The following is an 11,583-nucleotide window of genomic DNA, read 5'->3' as shown; positions in this document are numbered from 1 at the left end:
ATCCTAGTTTAAAAAAGCACAAGCAAAAGCGAAGAATACTACAAGAACAGGAGGATGGGGGTGAAGGGTGGCCTAATGGTGATAATCATGGAGCAGTCCAGGATGAAATGTACTGTGCAGTCAGGAAGATTCCTGTCAATCAAGTGGAAGGGTGACATTACAACAATCTCAGTGACAAGAATCCTCGAGGCACAGATTTTTTTCTGTGAAGCTAGCCAAAAACCTGTATCATGCACTGATCTGGGATTCAGTGAAAGTGTACCATACATGTAACTTACATAAAAAGGGAGTGGAAGCTGTAGTGGGAAAGGCAACTAAAAGAGTTTCAGATTAAAAGATCCCTCCCACCCTTCTGCAAGTTTTAGTACATGCCAAACCAAAGTGAGACTGCAAGTGTGCTCTATGATATACTAGAAACAAACAAAAAAATAACCTGTTTTAGATGTCCCTACAGATACACAGTTTTCTGCTCTGACTGCTGTCTGCTCAAAAGTAGTTAATTAACAAATTCAATTGCAGATCTTTGCTGAAATCAAAAAGATACTTTGATATAAGAACTTAATGTGAGAGGGTTGCAGTTAAATTGAGAAGGATGTTTTGTTCAGCTGCATTCAAAACAAGAAAAACCGATACATGTGTGCCATGGCAAAAGTATCACTGTCTTGGAAAAAAAAAAAAAAAAAGACACATTTTCAAGCTTCTGAGTCAGCATTAAACCAATGAGGAAGATAATGAACTATAAAAATTGCTTGATGGGCTCTGGGGAAAAAAATGCTGACTTTTGTGTTACATCATAGCAGAATAAGATATTTTGATAGTGAAAAAAACTAATATTGTAAGATGCCTGACCAATGAGTTATAAATAAGGCAATAACAACAGAACGCAGAACTGGCTGAACTTGAATGAAATGCACCAACTCAAAGTGCAAACATAAGAAACATATAATGAGTAATCAATCAATCAGTTGTCTGGATTCACAATGCATAAGATGCTGAAGAACAAATCCAGGTTTTTCCAGAAAAACCCTGCCTTTCCAATATATGCAGAGCAGGTATGTGCTAAGCACGGATAACACATGTACAATTGGCTACACGAGCCTATTATCACAAAAAGAAATAAATCAAATATATTGTAAAGCTTCAATAAGTCTCTAAATCACAGCAATGAGAGATAACAATGATGTTCATAGTGAAACTCATCTGGAAATCTAATATCCACAAATTTAAAAATCTTAAAGCTGAACAGCGCCAACTTAGGCTGAAAAGCAGGGCACACCTGAACGACAAACTACCGAGTCTGAGACCACATGCTACAGTGTTGAAATCTATTGTGTACTTTTCAAATGCCTATCAGTAGAAATAGGAAAAGCCTATTAAGGTCATCAAATTTAACTCCACTGTAGCAGTGGGTGGTGGTGTTTAATATTTTTATTGTAGTAACCCTCAAAGAGCTTAACCAGGCCAGGCCCCATTGTGGTAGGTGCTGTACAAACATACAGCAAATGGGAGCCCCCCCTAAGATCTTACAATCTAAAAGACAAGGCATAACAGGTAGATGAGATAAACCAGCAGGTCAGCGTGAGGACAGGGGAAATAGAGTAATAAAAAACAGGATACATGCAATTCTTAGTTGGGAGCAGTAATCACAATTCACTGCTTGCCTAGCTGTTAACAATTTGCACTATACTGTATTCATTAAAGAGGTAGTGAGTTTTGAGGAGGGACTTGAAGGATGAGGTAGTGTCTTTAGGAATTTTGACTAAAACTTTTCTGACTCATGAAGGGTGCGAGAAAGTGCTTGTTAGAGAAGAGAGAATTAGACGATCATGGCTGCCATTGCTGGTAGCATCTTGAATTCCCAGGTCTTGTAATTTTAAATCTTTCACGTGATGGGTTTTCCAATGATTCCCTTGTGAGACTAGTTCATGAATCTGACCAGTAGTGAATGTTGTCTAACTCAACCCAAACTGATAAGTTCTTAATTTCATCCCAGCCTTTCTAGGTAAATCCCAGAATCACCATTAACTAGTTTGCACCCTCTTTCAAATACTTGTAGATGGTGAGCAGATCCTGTCTCCTCAGAATAACCAAGCTATAAACATGCATTTCCTTTTAATCATTCCCCTAAATCAATCAAGTATCATCTGCACTTAAAACATATATGAAGCTCTTTACAGTTGCAGGAGATTCACTCCTTACCGGATCATGTATAAAATGGGAGATGCAAGGAGTGTATATAGACGTGCACATGCATGTGCATATGCATATGTACTTGTATGCATTGTACCTGGATGCTTTTCAGGTGCCATGAGGCATGACTTTGTGGGTCCATGGTGCTCCTAAAAACTTTTAAAGTTACAGCATTCTATGAAATCCCAGGTGTTCAACTATTTGTTAAGAATCATAGTCCAACCCATTAGTGAATACATTAACTGTATGCTAAAATTCTTAAAAAGAAAAGGAGTACTTGTGGCACCTTAGAGACTAACAAATTTATTAGAGCATAAGCTTTCGTGAGCTACAGCTCACTTCATCGGATGCATCCGATGAAGTGAGCTGTAGCTCACGAAAGCTTATGCTCTAATAAATTTGTTAGTCTCTAAGGTGCCACAAGTACTCCTTTTCTTTTTGCGAATACAGACTAACACGGCTGCTACTCTGAAACCTAAAATTCTTAGACACAGGGCATATAATCTTCTGAATGGTATTGGCTAGGAGAAAGCTGTGTCATACATAGAAGAAATACTGATAATGTACAGTACATTATGCTTCAATGAAAATGACTAATATCAAAGATAAATGAAAAGATATGTATGACTGAGACAAGTGGAATAAAATGTATTTTAACTAAATCAGTTTTCAGGAATACTAGGCACAGGTTAATCTTTTATAAATATGTTCACAGAATAGATTAGACACCAGCCCGCCTACATAAAATGAATGCAGCACATACTCTGAAGTGTATCGGAGGCAGGATAAATGAGGGAACTCTTCTGTATTTGATCTGGTTCTGCTCTTTAATTCAGAGCTAGTGGAGATGGGTGGTGAATTTCTCATTGATACCAAAAGAACCGATACTGTTGAATCCCGTGAGATGTAAGCTTTGTAGAGAATTGGCGGCTATGCATGAAGGACATTGTAGCTTTAGGATCCTATTCTGTCAGGAATCCATGTAAATGGCATGCACAAGAGTTATACACCTCCAGGGGAGACAAGGCCCTATAGCCGTGACAATTATAAAAAGACATTTCTCTCTCTCTCTTTCATGGCCATATCTACACCCAATTGTCAAAGGATTGCTTTCCAGGTGATTAAATGGAGTTGGAAACTAATATCTTGTGACCATTGAAACAATGCTATATTTATTACACACGCTATATATAGAAATGAGGAAATGCAGTTAAGAGCATAGACCTGGGTTTTAGGAAAATTAGATGGGAAGTAGCATGATTAGCACATTGGGAATGAGACATTAGGAGTTCTCTGCCCAATTCTTCCTACTTTTCAAGTGACTTAGGTCATATCTCAGAGCCTCAGACAATGCATGGCTACCTCACAATGGGGCTGAGAGTTTTAGTTCTTTTAAAACACTATGAGAGCCTCAGCTGCTAGGCCCCACAAACGTGCAAAGTATTGTTACAAACTGGTGAGCATTTTTTATAAAGCATGGACTCAGCACAAACATGTCATGGCTGAAGCTCCCTGCAGAGGCTACAAGGACTACTCCTGAATCAGCCAGTGTGGGGGAGAATTCATAAGGTGCTGTCTCCATATTACTCCTATTTCATGCCTACCTCAGGCAGCAGGAAGATGGGAACCTGACCTCTGACTCCTCCATGAACAGCTGAGCCATCCTAATAGACTGTCATCCCAACAACTGTGCAGTAAGCAACGAACACCAAGTTAATTCAGGGCATCCTGTTTATTATCAGTGCACCTACTGCCTTTGGTAAGTAAAAGAAATACCACAAATACTGTGGCCAATCAACCGGTGCATCCTGGTATATTCCAAGTGTATTCCAAGCGTCTAATGCTGTGTGTGTGTGTGCATGTGGTGGTGTCAGACAGGACAGAAATCTGGTTATTGTTTCTGATCATTCAAAAAATAAAATGAAAAAAATCTAACTTTTGTTTCAGCTATGCTGGTCACTGATAATAAACAAACTGCCCTGATTTTAAAGGGCACATTTAAGGCAGCCTTAGCTTGAACCATAATTTGCATGGTTGGGGAAAGGACAGCTAGTCTGGCACAATGCTACAGTTTATGCAATGACTTGACAGCAATTCAACACACCGACTACATGCAAAAAGCATATTGGGCTATGACGGAGCAGGAAAAGGACTTCCAAAGAGGAAAAGGGACTAAGATGCCATGATAGACATGGGATCTAGGGGAATGTCTGAGATAAAGTTACCCTTCTAGCTTGTTTTTTGCCTTAGTAGCTAAGGCTTTCAGGCTAGTTGCCATCCTGCACCGGTCACGCTATCACAGTTTGAATGATCTGTAGGCCCTTTTTAGTTACTGTAGGGTCCTTTTTCCACCTTTGCTGTAAGAAAATGTTGAAGCTTCACTTCAGTTAACATCCCAATTTGACCCGCTTCAGTTGTAACCATACATATGCCCAAGTTCAAGGGAAAACCGAAAAGAGATTGCTTACATTGGCACTTTAATGGCTTCAAATAACTAAAAATAGCGACCTCTCACACACATCCTCTGATCCAGCCCTTTCGTAAATGTATTCTGGCAGTCCTAACTTACCCCCTTAAGAAGGACTTGCATGTTAAACCAGGTGGCCTTTTGCTAAACATTTTTCTGTCATATTCTGCTGTTTCAGTTTCGATGTTTGCCTGCATTTCACACAGCAAAATGGAGAAGTTTAAAGGCTTGTTATGTGACAAAACTCTACCGCTAAGTATAGTATTAGTGACGGATTAATGTATTAGTTTAATGTAATTGAATTATAATACTAATATACAGCAACAGTCTTACTACTTACTGGATTGCTGAAACTTGTGACATTCTCTTAAACAGTACTGCTGATGCTTTCAACTTGTATGCTTCAGTACTATGGTACTCAGCTCCCCTTTAAGTAACATAAGCTGCAGAAGTAGACCCTTGGGGCTATGTGCTCCATTCCAGCACAGCAATTTGAGATAGTGTAAGAACTCACAAAATTAAACAACCATTTTCTTTGTATTGTAAGACAATAGATTGGCTGCCTGAATTGAAAGCCTGTGACTCTCTGAGTGGCTATAAAGTCCCAAGACTTAACTGTTATTAAAAACATAGAACATCTCACCTGGTCTACGCTCTTGTATTTACCTGACGGCTTTTACTATATGTGCATTTGAATTTACACTTTTGTATTTCTGAAGTGCCTTCCATCTGCACATCTCAGAATGCTTCAGCAAATATTGATTTACCTCATAGTAACCCGGAAAGAAGATTGAAAAATTCTGGCTTTTGAATTTTTCCGCTAGAACTCCCGCCCCATGTTAGAGCCTTCACAATGGGGTGCTCCCGATCTCCTTAGCATCAGGAAGCAGCCCAGCTCTTAGCTCTCACCCTGGGCTTAGGGCCACCCCAGAGGACACACGTTTCAGACTTCTTTGCCTCCAAAACTATGCAGATGGCACAGTCCAGGTTGGTCTTTAGGGCTTTGGTTTTCATGGGTTTTGTAAAAAAATTTTAACTATCTTTTTCTCTATTTCTTCATTAGCTACAAGGTTTTTCTCCTTAAAATGATGATGTTCAAAAAAAAGATTTCATGGCTATCAGAGGAGGCCTTTTTGTTTTTGCCCTTGTAGATGCAGCAAAGGCAAGCAGGGAAGGGGAAAAGAAAAGGAAAAGCCTTGTTCCCACGCTTTGGTAAGGAAACAGAGGGAGAGAGTGATTTAACCAAGATCACAAAGAAAGTGTGTGACTGAGTAGGAACAGAACACAGAACTCTAGTATCTAAAGCTAGATCATCACTGTCAAAAAAGCTATAACTCTTGTGCATTAGCAAGCTTGCTGTAATATTGTTGTGGAGACAAGACTGTGACGTTTTTCACTGTGATGTAGGTAGGTGAGGTCACTCCCAGGTGGGAAGCTAGGCTGTTGGCCTCTAATACATGTTTTTAAAAATACTCTTTTTGGCAGTGAGGACAGACCTAATCTCCCAGTTCTGTTTCTTTAGCCATTAACCAATCCTTCTGCCCATACACTGAATCCCTATTCAAATTCATATGCTCTTCCAAAATGTTGCAAATATCTCATTTTTATTTTATATTATGTATTTTAAATTGAAGCCAAAAAGCATTTAAAGGATTACCTCTTCTAGTATGATCTTATGCCTCTTTGTCAGTAAAGTATATGTATGACTTATTTAGGTTTTCTATAAGAATTAAAATTGAAATGCTGGCGAAGTGCACTCAGCCCAAATAACTAGGGTTGAGGAACAGAATAAAAAGACTGAAGCAGCAGTTCTACTCCAGGATATGGGCCAGAGCTGTGACCATGCGTTACTGCTTCACCCAGACAGCTTTGTGAGCAAGCGCATCTGTACAGTTTATGGCTCCAGCAACAACATCTACCCCTCCAAATGCAATAACCCTGTGTTGTGAGTCAGCTGCAACCCCCACCTTTAATCCATAATGAATCAGTTTGCAAAAATATTTGTCCAATTATCATAATCACCAAAAAGCAAGAAGTCATTCCTGGCTTGAGCTATACAGGTGTGGCTCAGCTCACCTCAGCTGTTGAGCACGTGGGCAACTGCTCAAGAGCTGATTTTGTCCATGGGGTTATGCACAGCTGAGAAATTAATCTGCGCAGAAAACTAAAATAATCAACTACTGGGGCCAGAAGCCACCTCCACTATTGATTAGCAATGGGACTGCAGTCCTGACCCTCCTCACGTTTGAACAGCATGCAGGAAAAATGTTCATTCTGAGATAAAAAAGGCCAGAATAACATCAAGACCTATTGGGTCATTTAGACTGTCCACTACGTACATGAATTATGCGCTTCCTGCCATTAATAATTTTTTGTTATTGCAAATGCATCTTTGTTCGGAAATGAACATAGAGATTTACTGCCTGTTTAAAGTGACCCTTTGAACACACTTGTTTGTGAGCCTTCTCCCCTCTTTATATAGCCACTAAGATACAGTGATGGTCTGCTGCATTGCCACGAGCTCTACTCCTGGTCTCAGGATCTCTCCCTCCTTAGTGTTGTCTGGATATCAGGCTTTTTCAACACCCAGTCCTGCCTCACAGGTAGGAAGCACATCACAGCTCATTAGTAATTTACTGCTACAGTAATTTTTATAATTACTGCCAGGAGGCCTCATTAAATTTGATCTAATGAATAAATATTGTATTTTTCAACGTGATTACCAGAACAGCTTAAGCTGAGTGCCATAAACAATTATTTCCCTCAATACGCAGTATGTCAGTGACTATTGATTTTTATTTTGTAAAGAATTTACTGTATTCATATCAATGGCTATTCAGTAACAGCTAGACCTCTAAAGTGTCAATTGTCAAGGAACAGATGGTTGAAACAGAAATTGGTGTATCTGTTGCAAAAAGTAAAATACTGCTCATTAATAAAGAAAAAGGGATCATAGCTGTGTATTTTGGTGTCAAAGAAGAGTGCTCCACTGTGTTTGCACTCACTGTGTTCTAGCCCCTGCCAAAGCAGTTTGGTTTAGTCTATTTTTATTTTATTTTAGCTTGTAAATCAGTGAAACTAAACAATGTGGGACCTAACAATGCAGGTAGAAGACCAACACTTATGGGCCAACAATAACATAATATGTTTAGTTCGCTTTTAGATGTAATCAATTTAATTAAACTTTCTGCCTTGCTTACAGATTTAGAAGTACAGAAATATGGCGTACACTAAAACACATATCAAGGCTATAAAGCAATCTTCTCTACTCTACTTTCTGACATCATTTGAGCCCATTTCAACAATCCCATGCCAACAGTAAGGGCATGTTAGTATATATGTCAAAGCACTTCAGCATAAGGATTTAAACTTAAAAAGGTCAGTTTTCGTATGTAACAGATACAAATTAAAGAATACGTTCCTGTTTTCTTTCAACAAAGCACTGTCTAATGCAATTTTAGTGTTGCCTCATGAAGTCTGTGTTACTTGCATCAGTATTTCACACAACAAAAAAAAGCCCATTTAAACTAAGAAAATTATAATAAATCCACAAAAATTAGCAGGGTGACGATATGCAGCTGACGTACCTAAAAGTGCTTTTTTTTTTTTTAAATTGTTCATTTCAAATTGATAGCGTCCCTTTCATCCACCTATTAGGACAATCTCAAAGTCGAGGCTAAGTAAATGTGAGAGAGTTTAAAATGCTGCCTCCTGTTACCTTCTGCAAGTCCCCTTACCGCCAATGTTACATTAAATTAGATTTGATTCCTGAGGGCCAGATTCTGTTTTAACTTACACTCCATTGATTGCAGTGGAGTTATTGATTTCTTAGTCAGAATTGCCCCACAGCCTGACTTACCAGCATGTAAATAAGACCTGCTTAGAAAGCTCCTCTGAAGTAGGCATCTATATATTGCAGCTAATTTGGTGCTACTTTTCTGAAGATACGTAAGAGGCCCGATTGCAGGCAGGATCTTAGGCTACCCTCATCAACCTAAAAGTGTTACTCTTTATGTGCACTAGGGAAAACGTTGAACTTAGGTCCGGCTTAGCTACCCAAAATACAACCCCTTTTCCTCGTCAAGATTTTTCCTCACAGTTATGGTGCAAACACAGACTATTAACATTAAAGTGTTACACAAACTTGCATGTTGTAGAAGTCTAGAGACCAGTAGGATACCTAGACAGAGTGATTCAATTCAAAAAATTTTGTTTGTAATGCAGAGGCTACCATATCCCATAAAAATGAATGATCTTTAGATAAAACAGACTGAACAATGGATGTCACTAAGAAATACAAAGATGAGTTTATTCAGCTTGCTAGAGACCGGGCATAGGTACATGGCCTATACTTGGAAGGTGAACAAAATATTAAGGGCATTATTTCCAGGTTGAGAGTGGAGGGACTTTCAGCCTTGACGAAAAAATCATTAAGCTGAGAGGGACTGATTTTTAAGAGGGCCTCAACTCTGCAAATACAAGTTTGCATTCAAACTGTAAAGCAGGGGTATTGGAACAATTCTGGTAGTGGGAGGGGAAGGGTGCTGACAGCCATTGAACCAAACATCAAGCCAGGTCGGGTGCATCAGCACCCCTAGTTCCAGCACCAATGCATAAACAGGAGAAGAGCTTATGGAAGATATGCTTTAGCCAAACACAATTTATTGAGGTCATTACAGGGTAAAACTGGATGAAATTCTCTGGCCTGTGTTATAATGGAGATCAGCCTAGGTGATCTAACGATCCCCTCTGGCCTTTAACATCTCTGAATATATGATTGTACTGGCAAATCAGGTTGGCATCCCTGGACACAGATGCCACTACTGTAGTATCTGAGCATCTCACTATATTTAATTTAGTTGTCCGTAAAATTCCCTTACGAGGTAGGGACGTGCTTATTATCCCCACCTGGGGATCTCAGGCACAGAGAGTCAGGCCCCGTCTATGGCTCACAGAGCTGTGAAAATTGTGTGTGCTTAACATTGTAGTTAGGTCAACCTCGCCCCCCAGTATACCTGCAGCTACATTGCCAGAAGGATTCTTCCGTTCGCCTAGCTACTGCCACTTAAACAGATGGGTTAATTACATCAACAGACAAACCCCTTCTATAGATGTAGGAAGCATCTATACTACAGCAGCAAAGCTGCAGCACCATAGCTGTGCCACTATAGCATAACCATGCCCTCAGAGACTTACGAGGGGCCCAGCAAGTATTCTGTGCCCAGAATTTTTTGCAGGCCTAGTCATCAGCAAGACCCTGAGTTTGCAGGGGCAGTTTTGTACCTACAAAAAGACACACACACACACACACTACAGCCTGATTAGTTAACCAAACTAAGTTATAATTGTAGCAAGAGTTTTGGACCCTCATACTTGTTACACTTTCAGCATTATACCTAATCACCATCATTTCCAAGAAAATTAGGTTAAAAAAAACAAACCAAAAGTCTTCACCAGATTAAAGGCTTCCCTGCAGGAAAAAGCAGGAATGTGCATTAAGATGGCAGGTGTGAAAAAAACTCTTCCCAAATCCAAAGGAAAAACCACTGGCTAAGTAATTCCACCCCCACCTCCCACCCCCTTTCCAGTGTGACCATTTTTCTTTAAGTGTACAAAAAAGGAAATGTGAGTTTGAGAGCATTTTTTTCTTGGTGAGTCATGGTCAACACTGGTATTCACACGATAACCCAGGGGTGGTCAGACTTACTGACCCTCCAGGCCACCTACCACATTCTTTAGATATTCAAGAGCTGGGGCAGCCTGCCAGGGCTCAGGGCTTCAGCCCTGCTTCTCCTGAAGCCCCGACCCCTGGCAGGCACACCCTGAGGAGCTGAAGCCCTGAGACCCACTCCTCCCCTATGGGCAGAAGGACCTACCCCCACGACCCTGCTGCAAGGCAGAGGGCCTGAGCTCCCCCACCACATGGTCTGGTAGGTGGAGAATGGAAGGGTATGGGGGTGGGTGCTGCAAACTGTACTTTAACTGTAGAAGAGCCACATGCAGCTCACAAACCAAAGGCAATTAAAAATAGGCTAGAGCAATAGGAAATGTAATTTCTCCCATTGCTAAATATGGTTAATAAGCTTTATGGAGAGAGACTCCAGCAAGATTGCAGCCAGAGCACTTAAAATTTAATTCTGGTTTACAGAGAAGCTCTATATTTAATTGGGGACTAGCACTAGAACAGATCCTCTGACTAGAACTAGATTGAATTTTTTTTAAGGGCCCACTGTAACATCAAATACTGCACATTACTTTTGGGCTAGTACCATAAAAGTTGCAAGGCTGAGTTTTGTAGTACCTAATGAATAATTATATTATGTGGAAAAGCATCAACAGGAGAGATTGAGGGACCTACCCCACATACCTTAGTCGTTTTGGCACTTACTTCAAGACCTGCTTCAAGCCCCAGCATCAGATCAGTCAGAGCAGGATTTGACATTGGGTCTTCCACATACACCCTAAGAGTGCCCTAATCGTTAGTCTGGGTGACACATCTCATGCCTGACAAAATAGGCCGGGGGAACACCAAGTTTGAGAATCCCGCTTCCGAACCTGTGGGGATTTGGCTTTCGCTAGGGCTATGAGCATCTCCTTAGCTGTGGGATACTGTCAGTGTTTAGGTTTCAGAGCAGCAGCCGTGTTCGTCTGTATCAGCAAAAGCTACTAGGAGTCCTTGTAGCACCTCAGAGACTAACAAATGTACTTGGGCACAAGCATTCATGGGCTAAAACCCACTTCATTGGGCGCATGGAATGAAAAATACAGTAAACAGAATATATGCTTAGGTGATGTATGCATGCCTACTGCTGGGGACAGGTTCAGGAAACAGCTGAGGAGTCATTTTGAGTACCACAACGGCCCCTACTTTTGTGAAGCTGGTCCTTAGTAACTAAATAAAACAAAAGATACTCAGTTTGTATGTT

This window comes from Dermochelys coriacea, chromosome 11 (assembly GCF_009764565.3).
Source record: "Dermochelys coriacea isolate rDerCor1 chromosome 11, rDerCor1.pri.v4, whole genome shotgun sequence".
NCBI lineage: Eukaryota > Metazoa > Chordata > Testudines > Dermochelyidae > Dermochelys > Dermochelys coriacea.
The sequence above is the reverse complement of the archived record's forward strand: the minus strand, read 5'-3'. Positions refer to the sequence as shown.